We start from the raw sequence: 19,482 nt of genomic DNA, 5'->3' as shown, positions 1-19,482 counted from the left end.
TCCTATTCTTCTTTTTATTTCTCTGAGGCTATTTATGTTAGTTTTTTTTAAAAAGGTGTCCTTTTTTGCAGAGACTTCGTTTCCTCTTTTTAAAATCTCCCCCCTCCCCTTTTTGCTCACGTCTTCCATGTTAGAATATTTCTGCAGCTATCTGGTAATCCATAGTTGCTGGCTCTTGATTAATATTAGTGTGCTGTTTCAGGGGCTTATGGGTATTGAGCGTCATTGTAGGGTGATCTGAGCAGGCCTTTTTTTGGTAAAATGCTGATGCCACTATATGTAAATCTTTTTTTCTTAGATTGGTCAGATTCCACAGTGATTATTCCTCCATTCTCTTTCCAGGAGGGTAAAGGTCTGCCTGCCAGCATTGTGGAAGCTGGGCAGGGGAAGAAGTTAGGAACCTCAGTATTTAGCCTCTCGTATGGTCTGGTTACTTAATTCTCCTGTTTGTGGTGTGGTACCACACATTCAAGTATGTCAGTCAATCCTCAGTTCAGAGACTTTATCTGTTACCCCTTCCCAGGGAATAAATTCTCAGTTTTCTTTCCAGGTGGTGATGGATCATTCTCCCAGCAATAAGAGTGGGAGGAGAGTGAGGGCTTTAAATATTTATAAGCAACTTGTACAAAACTGTATGTGCAGGGTATACATTGTAATATTATTTATAATTCAAATACATTGGACACTATATGTCTAGCAATAAGATTTAGATACATTCCATGTAATAAAATCTATATATAAAATGATTATGTAGAATGCTTATTAATATGAAAAGATGTCCATAAAATATTGCTAATGTCAAACAATTCAAATAACCTGATCTAATTTATGTAAAAATATAAATATACACATGCATATTCATATTATTAATATATACAAGTATAGAGAAGAATCTAGAATAATACACATCAATATGTTAATGATTGACTCAGTGCTAGAATTATCAGTGAGTATGGTTTTGTTCCTTTTATTTTTAGGTCTTTTTCATGCTATTCTATTAAGTCATTAACTACAAAATGTCTGATTGCAAATCAAAGGTTTAGTTTACTATATCTCAAACAAGAAGCAGTACAATTAATCAAAGTATATGCCTCAACTATTGACACAGTTTTGCCATCTTAATTAGGTAGCTCATTTATGCTAGCAGCAAAGAAGCCTGGAGAGCAAGGGATGATGAAATCATGAAAGGCGTTTTCCATAGCTTGTTGAGAATTGAATATTTTTTCTTTCAGGAAGTGGTCCAAAGCCTGGAAGAAGTGGTAGTCAGTTGTTTAAAGGTCTGGTGAATGCAGTGGATGACAGACAGTTCCCAAGTCCAGCCTCTCTAGTTTAAGCAGCATTGTTTATGCGACATGTGGTTGGGCATTGTCTTTCAAGAGGATTGGCCTGTCTCTGTTGACCAATCTCTGCTGCTTAATCGCAAGCATCCTCATCATTTCATCCAATTGGTTGCAGTAGACATCAGCTGTAATTGATTACCAGGTTTTGTGAAGCTGTAGAGGATGGTACCAGTGCTAGACCATCAAACAGACACCATTAGCTTTCTTTGATGAATATTTGGTTGTAGACTGTGTTTCGGCACTTCATCTTTATCCAACCATTGTGCTGAATGCTTACAATTGTCAAAAAGAATCCATTTTTCATCACACATAACAATACAGTGTAGAAATGGCTCACCTTTATGTCATGACAAAAAAGAAAAGAAAGCTTTGAGACGATTTCTCTTCTGATGTTCATTGAATTTATGTGGAACCGATCTATCCAGCCTCTTTACCTTGATGATTTGTTTCAAGTGTTCCAATATTATTGGAATAGTGACATTAAATCTTGCTGCTAATTCACACGTAGGTTGAGATGGATTCGCTTCCATCACAGCTTTCAGCACATCATTAACCACCTTGGTCTCAGGTTGCCCACATGGCTCATTTTCAAGATTAAAATTATCAGAATGGAACTTCTCAAACCTCAAGATACTGTGCGTTCATTAGCCACATCCTTCCCAAACACTTTGTTGATATTTTGAGCTGTCTGTTCAGCATTGGTTCTACGACAGAACTCATATTTGAAAATAACACAAATTTTTGACTTATCCATGGTTTCACAAAAATTGCTCCCCCCCAAAATATAGAAAGATAATCACAAGCCAAACCATGCATTTGAAAGAATGAGGATTTACCCTCACAATAAGAATAAAACAAGAAGTGTCAGAGTGAAGGGTCAGAGATATCAACTGTCAAACTTAGTACTTAAGGAAATTGGACATTTCATATTTAATGACCTAATGCAAAACACATAGATTACCTATAAAGAAACAACATTTTTATAACATACAGTTCTTGGCTCACAGGTGTGAGCTTCTTCAGAGTGGGAGGTTTCTTTTTTGAACTCATATATGTCACATACAGCACAGAGCCGGCACAGAAGTATCCAGCAAACGTGTGTAGAAGGAATTCATTCCATTTGCTTTCTCTCATGTTATTATCTTCTTCTACATCCAGTGAAATATTCCTTACTTGATACTCCTGTTTTCTTTTTTCCTCATCATTGTGAATGCTAGGGGAATGTGTGAATGTAATTTAATTTATTTAAAAGAAGATGTAACAATGTGTTAAATTTATAAATAAGGTTGTTGAAATGACTTTTGACTTAAAATTGAAAAGCTATCAACTCTGAATTACTGTTTGGAGGACCATTTGAAGAAATGACTGTCTCCCCCCACCTCCAAAAACAGAACAAATGATAGAATCACTTTATAATAAGAAGTCTATTGGCAGACATATAGAGAGTGGAGGCAGAAAGAAAGGATTGTTTGCTGATTTTGGAAAGTGTTCTGAACATTTGATTTGAGAGTTCTGTTTCATAAGAATCACTGGAGGAAACTTTAAGTGGGAACAGGCTTTGATAAATCACTTTTTAAAAAAATAAATTGTGCATATTTAAGGTATACAACATGATGTTATGGACCACATAGATAATAAAAAAAGAATATAGGATGCTTCACAAATTTGCATGTTATCCTTGCACGTGGGCATGCTAATCTTCTTTGTATTGCTCCAATTTTAGTATATGTGCTGCCAAAGCAAGCACTAAATCAGTTTTATTATTTATTTATTCCCCCTGTAGTTGGAAGACTTGATAGGAAGAAGGGAGGGAAAGGAGGAGAAGAGCTCTGCTCACTTTCTTCATTGGCACAGCACCTGGGCTGCTCCTAAATAAGCCTCAGGGTGCCCTGGAAACCCCAGGATGAGTTGATACTTCACTTTGCCAGAGTATCCTGTGTATCAGTCAGGGTCTAGCTAGAAAAATAAAAGGCACTCTAGGTCTCTCCATAGGTGAAATTTCGTCCAGGGAACAGATTGCATAGATGATGGAGAGAGGGAGCATGAGGGATCAGAGATGGGGCTTTCAGGTAGAGAACTAGAACCGCAGAAGAAAGGATGACCTGGCAGGAGCTGCGGCTTCTGGAGACATCATAGGAGACAGAGAAAGAAGGGGAAAATGTCCTAGTTATTCCCTGCCTCTTGCCCTCCATCTTCCAGCTGTATCTCTCATAGGCTGAAGCCAGAGCGCAAAAGAGCCTGAAAGAATTATTCTCTGAGAGCAGGAGCAGAGCAGGGTAGGGTAAAGAACAAACTTACAGGCACATTCAATACATTTTATAAGTTGAAATTGTGTGAATTAACTTATTCCACCCCCCGCCTCTGACATGTTCCTATATTTTCAGTGCGTGTGTGTACCTGTGCTTGTGTATGCATAGCTGAGATCTTGGTTGGGCTAATGTCCTAGCCATGAGAAAAGTGCAAGTGCTCATTTTAAGACTATATGTAAAATGGCAGCTAACACTCCTGTTTTCACTTGGCACTTATCATTTACATAATGTTAAACCATCTGGTCATTCCCAGCCACCCAGGCATGAAGTTAGTCTGGTTGATTGCTTGGTGTTATGTACAAAAAACAGCTGGCTGGCTAACTGGAGTTTAGATTATGGCTGAATGGACTGGATGTTTGGTGTCACGTAGACTGATGTTATGACTGGCTAAAGATGGAATAGAGCCAGTTGCAAGGAATACCAATAACAAGTTTGCAAAATAAAACTTTTGTATGGAATTTCATGGAAAAGATAATTGTTTCCAATACTGATTCTCAGAAGCACTGAGACTGGCTAATTTTATCTCTGCTGTCCCCTCATTCCTATTTCAGCTTCTTGCACCCAAGTGTCCCCTGTCCATGCACCCAACATCCTCAAGTGCCCATGGCCATTCACTCTTTAGGCACCTGGCTCCTGGGCTTTATCTCCCTGGGCAGGACCCCCACCTTCTCAATTTTTAACCTTTAGATCTCTTTCCACTTTTGCCCCTCTCCTCAAATCACATTTGTCCTGTCATTCAGAGATCTACTTTCCGTTGCAGGGTCAGCTGTCAGAATTGAATTCTCATGAAGATGTTTGTGGATGGTATGGTGTTAATATTTATCTCTTCATCTTTCCATATGTGGAAGTGGTCTCAGATGAGACTAAAATTCAGGCATACTTGGCAAATTTTTATCTAATGCTTGCCAGAAGCACGTTTGCACAAACACTGAGGAATGTTCTGGGAGAAGAAGGAGCCAGGTTGGATGAGCTCTCAGTAGAGAACCTTAGCTGTCAAGGGGTGGGCTGGATCAGCATGCACCATGGTTTCAGCCACCTACAGCTGTCTCTCAGCCCTACTCCGACACATCTGAGCTCTGTGGAGAATAGAGGGACTCTAAACTTTTAAGAGAAGTTGGGGGTGAGAGGAAAGAGAGAGAGAGGAGATAGAGAGAGAGAGAGAGAGAGAACTCTAAACTCTGAGACCTAAGCAACAGTGTTTGAGAATCTGACCAAAGCAAAACAGAAGTGAGATTTCTTTGCTGTGACATAGTCCTTGCAGAGATTTGATTTTGGAGAGCTCTATTAGGAACTGGAAAACTTGCAGGAATGATGGCTGAGCCCAGCTGAGTTCAATGCAGGAACCATCAAGAATGGGAGTATTTAAGAGTAGCTCTGAGAGATACCCTCTGAGGACCCAGAAATATTGGAGTTTACGGAGGGGTGAGGGGGAGTGAAAGGTGAAGGCCTGAGGGCCTGTCAACACAAATGATTGTACAAACTAGGAACATTTAAATTATTCCTTTAAACAGAACTTCATTTTAACCCACATGTGTTAAGGCCTAAGAAAATTCAGACTATAGCTGTGACGTATTTTACCTTTTACCAGAGCGTTTGAATGCTTTGAGTTCAATAAGTAGATTGATGGTGGCAATTTCAGATCACACCAATGGCACATTGGTGAAGGAAAAATACTTTTAGGCAATCCTTTAAATATTCTTCAAATAATACTTCATCAATTTGCTTCTGACCCTCCTGGTTTTATTTGTTAGCTTAAGACATGAGGACTTGAAATGTCACTATACAATTATTGACAGAGGCTTGGCTGCTGCTGGGAAGATAGTGTGAAATCCAAACACACTTGTGAAATCCAAGTAAATCTTTATGAGCTCATAACGCAATTACAATGGAAATTATTTTAGTCCATACAAATAGTTAAGATAAAACTTCAGTTAAATGATGGGTTTGCTGATTGGTCTTACTATATTAATTCATTCATTTAATAAAAATTTGCTTAATGCCTACTATGTGTCATGGACTTTGCTGGGCTCAGGGTAAACTCTGGTGAATTCAGCAGATTAAAATATAGTATAGATAAATCAGACTGAACTTTGTTAGTTGTCTAGCTGAGATATCAGCTGAAAAATATAAGACTTCTGATCAGACTATGTCATATTTATACACCAAAAAAGATAAATTATCCCTAAGAAAGATTATACTTTATATCATCAGAAAATATGTTCCTTTTCCCAAGATCTGGACATTTGAGTGTCTATCAATGTTCAATATGTGTCTGTACATGTATGTATGTGCAGTATTACTTGGATCCGTACCCACCAGATCCTTACATGGCTAAAGAAATATCTCAAAAATGCAAAACATAAACATATAGATTTCAGCAGTAGAAAAAAACTTCACCTTTGATTTAAACCACCAAAATTGTAGTCAGCTGTTGGGAGAAAAATAAAGGCAAAGATCCTGTTTACAAGGCACCCAGAGTTCAGCCATCACATGGTTTTGGTTAAGATGTAGTTTCTCTTCATGCTGATGTTTCTATAAGACATGTTTTGCAAGTCAGTGATTACCCAACTGCCCAGTGTCTTCCTTTTCCTTATGTTTTTACAGGCCCTTTATAGTGATACTTTTGATTTTTGACAGTCTTTACTGAAAACTTACTCCTATGCAGCTTTTCTGCAATTTGTAGAATTACATTCTATAATGGGCAAAATTCCGGTGTGTGTGTGTGTGTTTCTCATTGTTTCTCTGGGACTCCTTCTGTCCATCTCTAACTTCTGCTGGCAAGAAGCAGGTATTAAATCTTTACCCGACTAAGTTATTAAATATTTAAGCTTATGATGCACTTGTTCTTTCTACCTTGTCTATGCTTTCCTGGAGTGAGAGTACATTAGAATGTTTACTTGTAGCTACCCTGCCATGCCTGGAGTAACTAGGTGATAAATTGTCTCACGTTAAGCTAATATTCTGCCCTCTGGGAAGTGTGCAATAGGGCAAGGTGGGCCTCACAACACCAAAGGTGAGGGAGTCAAGCTGTTTGTTCACAAAAGGGTCAGAGCTTTCCCATATATGTGTGCCAGCACTTGCAGACAGGGGAAGCAGCCTTGATGAGCTACACTGTATTCTCGATGCCTTGGGTGCTAAAACATTCAATGGAAATCCTTTTTCCTGACTGCTCCCACAATGGAAGTTTCTGATTCCTTGGTGGGTTTGGATTTAAACCCATTGTCCTCACTGTCTAAAAATAAGAACCCCCTAGGAACTCATTGCCACAAAAAGAACCCAGTGGACCCACCTGTGGATTATTTTCTGCACTAAAAATATTTTGTACATAGAAATAAAGCCACCTAAAATATTTAGATTCATTTATATTTTAGATGTAGAAAAAAATCCCACTATATGACTATAATTGCTTGCTCATTACATATTTATTTGCTTTTAACCATCCTCGCTGAAACTGACCATTCTGGATCATAGCTGAATAAGTACTTCCCCCCTGAAAAAATTGGAAAATATATGTTATTGAAATATCAGGAGAGTGACAGAGAAACTCCCCGTCCACCATTCTTGGCTCTTTTTCTTTGGTGGAGAGATAGGGGGAAAAGGAAGTAAAAAAAAGTACCCCAAATCCCCATGGACTATTCGCTTAACTACTTTGCCTGGAGTCATTGACTATTGACTGAAATAAACTTATTTGTTCATTAAAGAAAATCATATTTGCCTATTTAAAAGGGGCTATTTGTTCTATTTCTCTTATTTTTCTTTAATTCTGAAAGGTACTGAATGATGCATTTTCTTTTTCTTACATAGTTTGTGAACAATTTAAAGAAAACTCTGTGCAAAACATTATTATTATGCTCTAGCTTGTGAGTGTACAGAACTGAGTATTGTAGGTTCTTCAGGATGCATTATGTAAATGTTTAGATACAATCACCACCTACTTCTCTCTTTTGGCTCTCATCTCTGACAGTAGATGTTTTTTGTTAGACTTGAATTAGGTGACAAATAGAATGCTAACTCTTAACAAGTATTTTTGCTTATATTTGTAATAGGATATTTTATTTATACAGCACTTTATAAAACTCTGTTGTCTTCTTTGGGTCTCAGTTCCCTATTAAAACAAGTGCCATTGTCTCCAAATTGGGAGCCAGAAAGTATTCATGACTTGTTTGAGGTCACACATTAGGTTAGCGACAGAGGTAGAACCAAGATTAGAGTTCTTAGTTTCTGCAAAGGTTGGCCACCTTGACCAAGTATATCAGGGGGGTAGGCCCTGGACTTTGGCTCAACTAGAGCATGTCTATTGCTCAAAGTACAATTGTCCTCTCTCCTCTGCCTCTCCATGAAGGCAGGAGTCTCGCCTATCTTATTCACAATTTCAGCCCAGCAACTTACACAGAACTTGGAATGTAACAGTTAATACATATTTGTGAATGGTTGAATAATTGAATTAAGTGAGAATGAAGTACAGAAATATGCTGAGGATCTACTTTGAATAACAATACAATATGCCTCCTGCCCCCTTTTCCCCATGCTTCTCTTACTATGCCTAGGAAAAAAATGTTTGAAATTTGATACCATGGATACTGACTTATTATTTCGGGACTTGATATAGTAGTCAGGCAAAAAGAATTTCACTTAAAACCCCTATTTCTTGACTTACTCAGCTACCTTAGAAAATTATTCTCTCTGCTGGATTTTGATATCCATCTAGAACTCGGCTATAATCTGAGAATATTTTGTGATCCAGGTCTTTGTCTACATTTGCGGTCTGCTTTGGAGGGCTGGGAAACATGCATCTTCATTACATTTTTCAGTCTAACACATTGTGAGTCTTCACAGTGTTAGACTATTCCCTTGAAAAAGCTACCCCTGGGAGGATGTTGGGCACTTTTGGATATTATTTTTTCTTTTTAGGGCCCCCAGAGAACCATTTAGTGAGCAGGAACCACAACACTCAAATTCTTGCACAGCCACTAGAAGCACCATTGCCTACAACATCCCATTCTCAAAAGCCATGCATGCTCCATCGTAAGGTTTCTGTCCGGCGTGTTCTCTACTGCCAGTCCCATGTCTCTGGAATATTTCATACAGGCAAGAGATCTTTTTTGGAGATTTTACTTGAATGATTAGTTTGCACTTGAAAGAGGAGAAGTAGCCAAGGACAAGGTCTGCGAGGCCCCTGAGACACTGTGGAGACTAGCAGATACTAGATTATCATTTTTTTTTCTCTTCCTCTCTGAATGTAGTAGATATTGTGATAAATAAGACCTCTCAAGGAAGGGAGGACAATTATCCTCTTTCTCCCCTACATTACCTTTCCTGCCTATAAAAGTTTTGCAGACTCAAACCAAACTTGTTGGCTGGAAGCCTAAAAGGATTCCTCATCGTGTGGCAGGCTGTCGAGCATTTTTATGATAGCTAGTGTTTCTTTTGGTCTGAAACCCAGGTATGTGAAACCCAGGTCGGGGGTTGAGAATTAATGCGTGCTTTTCATGTGAGAAGAAATAATTGGCATGAAATGTAGTAAAGAATGCCTGCCAGCCTGGCAGTGTTGGGTCATTTTTTTGTTATTGGTTTTGGCTGCTGCTCCCAGAAAAATAATGGGCAGGTTCATATTTCTTAGAATACATCTTTATCAACTCTGACAATTTAAAGTGTCTTGGACCCCCAAGAGACAGTCAGCCTGGAAGACTTTGCTTGTGCCGTTTCTATGCTGGGTCCTTCATGACCGTACACACCATGACAAATGAATACAGATGGAATAATAAGTTTCTCTTATCCCCAAGACCAGACTTGCTGGGGAAAACATCTATATCCTTTGAGAGATTTGAGATTAATATAACAAGTTCTATACAGAGATTATCATTTTGAATAAAGATTTTTATTTTACTCTCACATGTACAGTCATCACTGGGGTACGCACGGATTACAGGAAAACACAACCTTCAAATCGGTTGGGTTCTAACCTTTGATTTTGGAACGTTATACACATTTGTCTTTATGAAGAATATTATAAGTAGTGTTTCAGATCCTAGGTCTAGCTCACTTATAAATCTAAAGGGGAGTACAAATATACTGTATTTTCAATGAAAAACAATAGAAAACACATAGTTTTAATACTATTAATTAGGCAAAATAGACAAAGTAGAAATAGTTTTTGCTCTGCTCAAATGCGGGTGCTTACAGCTTGGTTAGGGGCAGGTGAGTGAGCAGATGAATCAATACTTCCAGGTGTTTTAAAATGGCCTTGAAAACATTCAAGTACTTTAAGGGTTGAAGGCCAATCTTTTTCTATGAAGTCTGTAACCATTATGGTAAAAAAGCTGGACTCATTAGAAAAAAACATCTAAAGCAACTTTATTTTTTTCTCACTTTCCCTTTAAAACATTCTGTTGAATAGTTTCCCCCCTGGTTCTGGGATGAAATTTTGAGCAGGTCTCAGAGCTTTTTAAGTTACTCTCTACTCTCTGGGAATCAGTAATCTTCCAGTCACTTTAAAGCTTCAAAGAGTCCAGTCCAGTATAATAATCTAAACCTGTTGTCCTCTTTAAAGTTTCTCCCATTCTCCAGCCAAGGCAGGACCAAAGATTGGAATCCTGGAGTATGTGTCTGAGTGTGTGAGTGTGTGTGTGAGTGTGCATGTGTGTGTGAATGTGTGTAAAGTGTGTGTGTGTCACTCGCTATGGTTTCTGGCCCCTTCAGCACTGGAGTGGGATGAGGGAGGAGAGTTAAGGGGCAGCAAAGGTCTTGCTGATGTGATTTGGATTTGACATCATAGGTGTTCAAAGCTGGCTTTATCCTGGGGGTGTTTTTGGAGTGATTCTCCTCATGAGACTCTCAACTACCATTCCTGTAAGACAGATGATACTTCAGGCAGCTGGTTGCTTTTGACACTGTGCTCAGTTCCTGGCAGTTCACTTTGCCCTTCCAGGAAGTCCTTTCAAGACACTTCTAGGTTTGTTCTCTCCTGTGTGGCATACATCCGGTCTACAGAAATCCCCATTCCTGCCTTTTTCTCTGCATTGTTCCTTTAGGCCAGTCTAGCCTCAGTGCCTTATACCAGTACTTAAATTCCCTTAAGCTCTGGGAGATACTTGTTAAACTCCCCAAGTGCTCCCTTGAAGTCCTTCTTACTTGGCTTAAGGCAAAGACGTAGTTTTCCTCCTGTGGGGGAACCATACTTCAAAAACTCTCTCAACAGGGTGCTTCTGCTCTAGCTCTTCCAACTCAAGAGCTTTTATTGGTTGGGGCTCATTAATGCTGGCAGAAGTGGTTTTACGATCTTAGCAATTCTGCACAGGGCACTTCTTACCTCACTGTTATATAATATCTAGGCCTTTGGGGCCTTGAAAAATCTAAGGTAGAAAGAATCTTATTTATTATTCTGTTGAATGTCCAATTTTACTTTGATATATAAAGTCTTCTTGTCCTTTGCTGGATGAGTATTAATAGTGCCCCAATCAGCCACAATTCAGAGTAGCCACATGCACAAGTAGCATTATGAGAAAAATGAAAAGAAAGAAATTGGTAAAGGAAAAAAAGATATTCTTTTGTCTGAGATAAATTTGACAATGATATATGACAGAAAGAAATGCAAATGACAAAGAAATGCTAAAAACACCATCCAGTGTGACCTTGAAAGTAGAACAATGATGGTGGGGAAGGGAAATTTCCACCAGGAGGCACTGTTGGATGAGGACGGCCTGGTGCCTGTTTAGGGTGACCCCTGAAGGGGAGAGAAGGAGCAGAAGTGCTGCGCAACTAAGTATGACACTTCTCAATTAGCCTGTTACCAACCTAGAAAATATTCACAGAGAAAATCACTCTTCCAATTAATCACTTGAATCTTTCTCCTTGTTCTAATCCCATACCCTATTATATGCCACTAGCCCATCATATACTCAGGCCACCTCCAGTGTTACTCAGGAGAATAACTTTTTCAGCAACCATTTATGATGCACACGTTAAGTATAAGTCGCTGCACTTGGTGTGGTGAGGACGTAATACGTTATGGCCTAGCCCACGTGCAAGGAGGTTTCAGTCGGCCTGCTAGTACATGATCATAGGAAGAGTTACATAGAATCATAGGGCTGTTAGCGCAGATGGTTATTTAGTGTGCCCTTCTTATTGTATGGGTGAGAAAACTAAGACCTAGAGTTGTTAGGTGGCTTTAGAGTCACCTAGTTACATAGTGACGAAACTAGAACTCAGTTCTCTTTACTTCTGCTCTGTGCTGCCTCTACCACAGTACCTAACCTCACTTAGAAACAACACCTTGATACCATTTTACAAAGTTATGGACCATTTATTGATTCCTGTAAAACAATTGTGTGTTGGAGTTAGCTCTCACCAGCTCTTACAGCAGACTGTGGGCATCTTTCCAACTCCAAGTTTTGAAATTGGCCATGGTGAGAGAATTTATACCATGGAAATTGGCAAACACCGTGAATCAGGGAGAGCCAGTTATTAAACGTTTACTAATACGTCACTGCTTATAGATAATAAGTGTGATAAGTTCAGACACCCCTTCATGAAGGGGTTGTCATGTGAGTGGATTTTACAGAGAAATGGGGTTTAGACAGGGAGAAAGGGAATGAGGGAGGCTATTTGAGAGTGGAATTATGGAGTGAATATTGTTCTGGGATAGCAAATAGAATAATTTGGCTGGGTAGGGGGAATGTAGGAGAGGAGTGCCCAAGTGACATGCCTGCAGAGACCAGGCTGAATAAAGAAAGGTGTAAATCAGGGTGGGGTTATGAATAATAGGGCATGATGGAGTCAGTGGTAAAGTGGAAAGTAAAGGCCTCCCTAAAGGTGTTTGTCTTAAAAAAAAAAAAAAACAACAAAAAACTAGCTGTATTCTACCCACATTGAATTTCCCATCAGGAACTAACAGGAGTCAGCCTACAAAGCTGTTGGAATCAGATGGGCCCTGAGAAGGGATTATCATTTTTCTTCTTCAACAACCACTAGTTTCTTTGACATAATGAAGGCAAACTTTAGCATTCTGATTTATTTCCCTCTTCCTTCTTGCCTTGCTTCCATGTTCTCACTGGGAAATGTCTATAAATTACTGCTTTTTTGTGTGCTTAAAAAGTCATTCAACCAGCATTTTTCCTTTGTTAGTATGGGTTATTTAGACTTGAGTTTATGGTACCATTCTCAGCTTTATCATCTTATTTCGAAGATAATGATACTCCCAAAGAAATAAAGATTCAGTTATATTTCTAAGGATGTTCATTCATATCTCCAGGTACCTGAAAAAAAAACCTCACTATACAAAATGGAAAATAAGTATATTTCAGAGAAGGATCTAGAAACATATTATTTAATTGATTTTTCCTTTTAAAATGTCTCCAGATTAGTTTCAAATAGTCTTTTAAACATGTTTCTTTTTACATTAATCTGTAAGGATGACTCTACATTGATCAACAGCCATTTTTTTTAAGTGAGAATTACCTCCTTCAGTGAGATCTTTATTTTAACACATCAAATCCACAGGGATTTATAAAAAATGAAAAAAAAATCAATAAGATAAATGATCATAACGCCCAGTGAAGTTATTCTGTACAAAGCAAATCCTGTAATTCTTATCTGAGAAAGTCCTAAATTCTTAAATTTCCCTAAGTATAATTGTTATAATTGTTCTTCAAAGAAGCCCAACATTGAAAACTATTGAATAGCTCTTTGCAAATGTTCCACAAGCCCCTCAAATTATTCCATATTTGCTGATGATGAACATGAATGAGGTGAATGCTAATGACGTCCACTGTGTCTGAGAAGGACCCCACTGATGTTTGCTGCCTGCCAGTGGTACGTGTGGTCTCTAGTCTCAAAGATGGATTTGACTGAGGTCCCCCCTGGGACAGACTGGTCAGGAGTGCGGCAGGGGTGGGGTGGAAACAGACTTTGGTGTTCAGACATTAGAAGAGACAATCTAATCATGCTGATCTGGTCTACAGCTTTGACCTTCTTAGCACTGACAGATCATATAAGAGGGATTTTCTGCTCCTGCTTTCCTTGCTTTTGTAACTCTTGTCAGAGGTATAAATGAAATAAAAATAGGTGCTTAATAAATGTTTGCTGAGGAAGTCAGGAAGGGAGAGGTCAGGTATTACAAGTTTCCCACAATTTTACGTCTGCTTCAGCCTAGCTGCTGGGCTTCAGCCTGCAGCCCCAGGCTTCCCTCTGGATCTCCACTGTGGAGGAGGATGGCACCCAACAAACTCCGTGCAGCCGGCCGGGCAAATGCAGCAAATGTCATGCCAATAAGCAAAGTGTCGGGTACCAAAGGATTTCTGGAGTCTGGAGATGTCTGAATTTTTCTTAAAGAGGAAAAATCAGGCCTGAGGAGGAGTCCCAAAATGGACTTCTTCCAAGGCTCTGAAAAGTGGGACTGGGACAGCAGCGTTTATGTGCATGCTTTGAGAAGTACCATATGTTCTACAGTAGCCAGCTAGATAAAAGGTGCACCCAAATGCCCAGGGTATGCCAATGTGCCTCAGAAGAAGGACTTATAGCACTGTGAGTTTCTTGCTAGGGTATACCCAGATGAAATTGTTTGGGCTGAGGTGTGTACCACACACTCCAAGCCAAAATTCCAGCTTTCTCCTGTGCTGCCGGCATTTCCACCCAACAAAAATTTCAGCCTTTTGCTTCCCCTGCTCAGATTCCTTTTGTGTAATATTTTTACTCTTGGGATTTACCCTGCCAAGAGGCATGACTTGGTTTTAGCTCCTGTTCTTCTGGTTTGATTTAGTCTTTGGTGCCCTGAAGTACATGTCGTCAGTGCTCCTTCCTCCTACCCTCTGATCATTCAGTGGGCTCCCCCCAACCCCGACTTCCATCTCCCAGTGCTTACATCTCAGTGTCTGATTTCCTTTTCCCCAGAACCACAGAAAACAGCTGTGCCAGTGATCTGTGCTCAGCAGGCCAGAAATGCCAGGGAATTAAGAACTCCTGGGAGCAGCCCTCCACTATGATCTCAGGAGTTGGGATATAAATACGCCAGCTCCCTGCCTCTTGGATGCAATAATTCGAAGGTGTATATTTTGCACTGGCTCTCAGTTTCTTCAGTGAGATTAATTTCATGTCACCTACAGTGGGAGTGGAATTGATAAGACGCCCTTCTTTGTGTCCCTGCCCAGCATTTCTATCACTATTCCCAGCATTTCTCAACAATGCTACTTATACTCAAACCCTTGTCTCAGCATCCTCCTGGGATAATACACACTAAGGCATTCCTCTAACATCAGGGCTCTCCACCTCTACTCCCTTACCATTTCTGTACCTTTTAAAACCTCCTGCCAAATCACCTAGATTGTCTTTCTACAAAAGGATGGGCAATGGGTCAGAGATTTTTTAAAAAAGAAATTTTATAGACACACAAAGAATTTATATTCATGATAGATAGTCAATGTTTTTGAATCATAGTACTAGAAACTAAGGTTGTTGGTCCACCAAATCAAAAGAAAGAATTCAGGGAAACTGGGATGGAGATAGCAAAGGGTACCAGTCTTTTTTTTAGGAATGATAATAGCTGATCATTTATCGTACACTTATGTGCTGGAGATGATGTTGCATGTAATATTACTTAAATTTACCCCCACGATAAACCTAAGATGTAGGTATAATTATTCCATTTTTACTGATGATGAATATAAATGGGGTGAAGTAATTTGTTCCAAATCACTCACCTCATAGTGAGCAAAATCCAAATTCAAGCGCAGATTTTACTCTTGTCAAGGTCTATTCTCTTAACTAGTCTACTATCTTCCTTAAGTTCTCTTTGAAGTAATTGGGAAATATATAATTAATCCTACTTATTGATTCAGAAATGCAATTGATCAAATCATAATTCTATAATTGTACAATTATAGTTTTTCTTTAAAAAGGATTGAATTGGATATGAATTATGGATGAAATTCAGATTTATTCTGATATATTTTTAATTCCTGGAAGAGACTACTTATAATAGTTCTGTTATAGCGTTATTAGTATTATGCATTAAGAAAAGCTAGAACAATAGGTCAAAGTTTTAGAAATTTCTGGTAGGGCATTTTGCTATTAGTCTACAAAGATTAGAGCAGATAACTATTTCTAAATGACATTGCAACTTCAGGCTCAAATTTGATAACCCTGGGAAAGCTGAAATTTTGTGCTCTGTTTTGAGATTAAACTATGGCTGCAAGTAATTTGCAGAAAACTGACATTCTGATAGACTTGAAAAAAAAAGAAAGAGGAAAAAAATTGGATTGTTCTATCAGGCTTCTCCAGGGTTTAGAAATTTTAATTTAATGTGAACTTGGATGTGAAGTAAGATAGGAATAGAAAGAGAAGATAAGAAAGAAGGAATTGACCAGGAACAGTGAATAAATTGCTTACGTGGCCTTCGGTCAGAATTCAGGGGTCCCTAACTTCCACTTACTGAATTCTCTTGCTTTGGGGTTTACTCTACCTGATAGTTTTTAAATTGTGGTTATATTATAGATATAGTCTAGTTGTTGACATTTGAAGGTGAGAGTGTTTTCAATCTGACTGGCTATACCAATTTATTAAAACATTTTTTCTTCATTAAGATGTGAAGTGTTATCAGATGGAATAAGTATTTGACTTTTCAGTGTAACCACATGGTATATGTGTTAAATAGGTTTGTCTTCAGGAGAAAGCATCAGAAATCCTGATTAAAATCTGTCAGGATTTATGGGTTTATTAGGTTGGTGCAAAAGTAATTATGGTTTTAGCGTTGTTGACATTTGCTGTTTGATATTGGAATACTTTCTTAAGTAAATGTGGTTATGTTATACATAATTTTAATGCTCATTTCTTGCTTTATGTGTTTTTGCTAATGACTTATTACTTGCTATTTATTTTAGACTATGGATATGATGTTAGACAAAAAGCAAATTTGAGACATTTTCTTATTCGAGTTCAAAATGGCTTGTAAAGCTAAAGCAGTGGAGACAACTCACAACATCAACAAGGCATTTGGCCCAAGAACTGCTAACAAACCTACAGTGCAGTGGTGGTTCAAGAAGTTTTGCAAAGGAGACGAGAGCCTTGAAGATGAGGAGTGCAGTGGCCGGCCATTGGAAGTTGACAACGACCAACTGAGAGCAATCATCAAAGCTGATCCTCCTACAACTACACAAGAAGTTGCCAAAGAACTCAAGGTTGACCATTCTATGGTCATGTGGCATTTGAAGCAAATTGGAAATATGAAAAAGCTGGCAAGTGGGTGCCTTATGAGCTGACTGAAAATCAAAAAAATTGTTGTTTTGAAGGGTCATCTTCTCTTGTAGGCAAAAACAATGAACGATTTCTCAATGGGATTGTGACATGTGACAAAAATTGGATTTTATATGACAACCAGCCACGACCACCTCAGTGGTTGGACCAAGAAGAAGCTCCAAAGCACTTCCCAAAGCCAAATGTGCACCAAAAAAAAGGTCATGGCCACTGTTTGGTGATCTGCTGCTGGTCTGATCCACTACAGCTTTCTGCATCCTGGCAAAACCATTACATCTGAGAATTATGCTCAGCAAATTGATGAGATGCACTGAAAACTGCAACTCCTCCAGCCAGCATTGGACAACAGAAAGGGCCCAATTCTCCATGACAACGCCCGACCATTCGTCAAAAAGTTGAACGAATTGGGCTACGAAGTTTTGCCTTATCTGCCATATTCACCTGACTTCTCAGCAACCGACTACCACTTCTTCAAGCATCTCAACAACTTTTTGCAGGGAAAACGCTTCCACAACCAGCAGGATGCAAAAAAATGCTTTGCAAGAGTTCATTGATTTCCTGAAGCACAGATTTTTACTCTACAGGAATAAACAAACATTTCTTGTTGGCAAAAATGTGTTGATTGTAATGGTTCCTATTTTGATTAATAAAGATGTGTTTGAGCCTAGTTATGATGATTTAAAATTCACAGTCTTGAAACCGCAATTACTTTTCACCACCCTACACTTTTTTGAAATAACAAGAAGTCTGAAGGTAGGTGGCTGCTAGCATTCAGTAGTTTAGACATGTGAAGGCAAGTATCTGATTCCTGTGAACTTTCCTTCCTGGTTTGAGCAGCAATTGTAGCTCAGTCAAGTCTATGCTCAAGGCAGAAAGAAGGGGGAATGGATGACAGAAGCTTTCCCAGGACCTGCATGTGGATATGTCTTGTTAGCCAGAACGTGTTATATTGGCAAGCCTTAGCTGAGATGGAGACCAGGAAAGTGAGGATTTAGTTTTCCTGCCTGTATTGTAGAAAGTGGAAAGAGGAGGTTGGAAAGGGTGTAGAATTAGCAAACTAAGAGTTCCTGTGTAATGCCAATGTGTAAGTATGATCAATAACTATTAAGTAAAAGCAAACAAATTTCAGTAGAACATACTAAGAAGGATTTACTGATGGTCATGGCTACCCAGAGCTTAAATGGGATTCCCAGGAAAGTATGTATATATTCCTTATCATTGCATGTATTTAGACATCAGGTGAAAGAACATTTGACCAATCTACTGTGGAGAAGATTTAAACAATAGATAGATAAGTGGTTGAACTTTATGTCTTTTAAAGTTGTCTTCAAATCCTCAAGATCTGATGATACTCTGTAAGCATTTCAATTTCTTGTAATTTGAACATTGTTTTCTCTTTGTGGCTCACTTCCTGTCCTGTCCACAGGCACAAATCTGCTTTCATCTTAACATTAATATCCAACAGTGAGATATCTAGATAGCCTCCATAAAGTACATGTACTTATCCCTGACTGTGTTCAAATCTTTTAAAAAACCCTTTTTTCTTCTGCCCAGAAACATTGACAGATTGATGCCAGAAGAATTTCTTTAATGGCCATGTTTTTTAATTTGACGCATTTTAAACCTTCAAAGGCTTCACTAATGCTCTCATACATTGTCTTTAAGATGCTCAGTAGAAATGTCAATTTCTGTGGCAATCTAAAAGCCCTTCTCTTATTTTTGCATAAACTTATGAAAGAATCTCTCTTTGGATTTGAGTCTGTGTTCATGAAAGACAGAAATTTTTGAAGAGAAAATCATATAAGTAGTGTGTTGAAATTTTGAATTGGGTAATATTGAAAGTTTTGATTTTCTGATGAATACAGACCAAATTAAAATATTCCCTACTCCTAGTACTTTGTATGGAATAAGACTGATTTCTGCTTTGTTTGATGAAAAGTTAAACCAAAGATGTTAGAAATAATACTGGAGTGTACTTGTAGTGTACTCAGCACTGAATTATATTTGCCAGTACCTGCAATCAAATAAATATTTTAAATATACCTTTTAAGTCTCAAGACAGAGAACTTTGAATATTATTTTCCTTTTCACAGATAGCATCAGGAAAGACCAATTAAACAAAAGTGTGGAGAATAAAAGATAAACTTAATGAGAAAAAACCTCTCAACTTTAATTTGCCAAAAATAAAAAAATCTAAATGTAGTAAAAATTGAGACACGTTCTTCATTTCCTGTCAGGCATGATTAAAATAATCGATAACACTCAGTGTTGGTGATTGTATGAGAAAACAGGCCCTTTCATTTATTTCTGGTGAGAATGTAAATTGGCTCAAGTGATTTGGAGGGTAATTTTTACAATATCTGTCAAAAGCCCTAAAAATGTAATAATCTTTGATTAGAAATTCCACCTCTAGGAATTTATCCTATGAAATTATGAGTTGCAAAATATAAACCAAAGAATTGAACTGTAGTATTTTTTGTAATAGTGAGAAATTGCATATAACCTAAATAAATAGTCATTGATGTGGCAGTTGAGAAAACTGTGGGACATTTGTAGACTGGCAAACTATGTGGCTTAAAAAAATAATG

General features: G+C 38.4%; 1 non-coding gene across 1 annotated transcript; it reads right to left on the bottom strand.

Annotated features, from left to right (window-relative positions):
• Positions 1–2,981: 2,981 nt before the first annotated feature.
• Positions 2,982–3,087, bottom strand: LOC123644206. Its single transcript, XR_006737031.1, has one exon. It is a non-coding gene; the product is annotated as a U6 spliceosomal RNA (small nuclear RNA).
• Between the last annotated feature and the right edge of the window lie 16,395 nt (positions 3,088–19,482).

This window comes from Lemur catta, chromosome 8 (assembly GCF_020740605.2).
Source record: "Lemur catta isolate mLemCat1 chromosome 8, mLemCat1.pri, whole genome shotgun sequence".
NCBI lineage: Eukaryota > Metazoa > Chordata > Mammalia > Primates > Lemuridae > Lemur > Lemur catta.
This window is presented reverse-complemented; position numbering and strand designations above follow the sequence as displayed.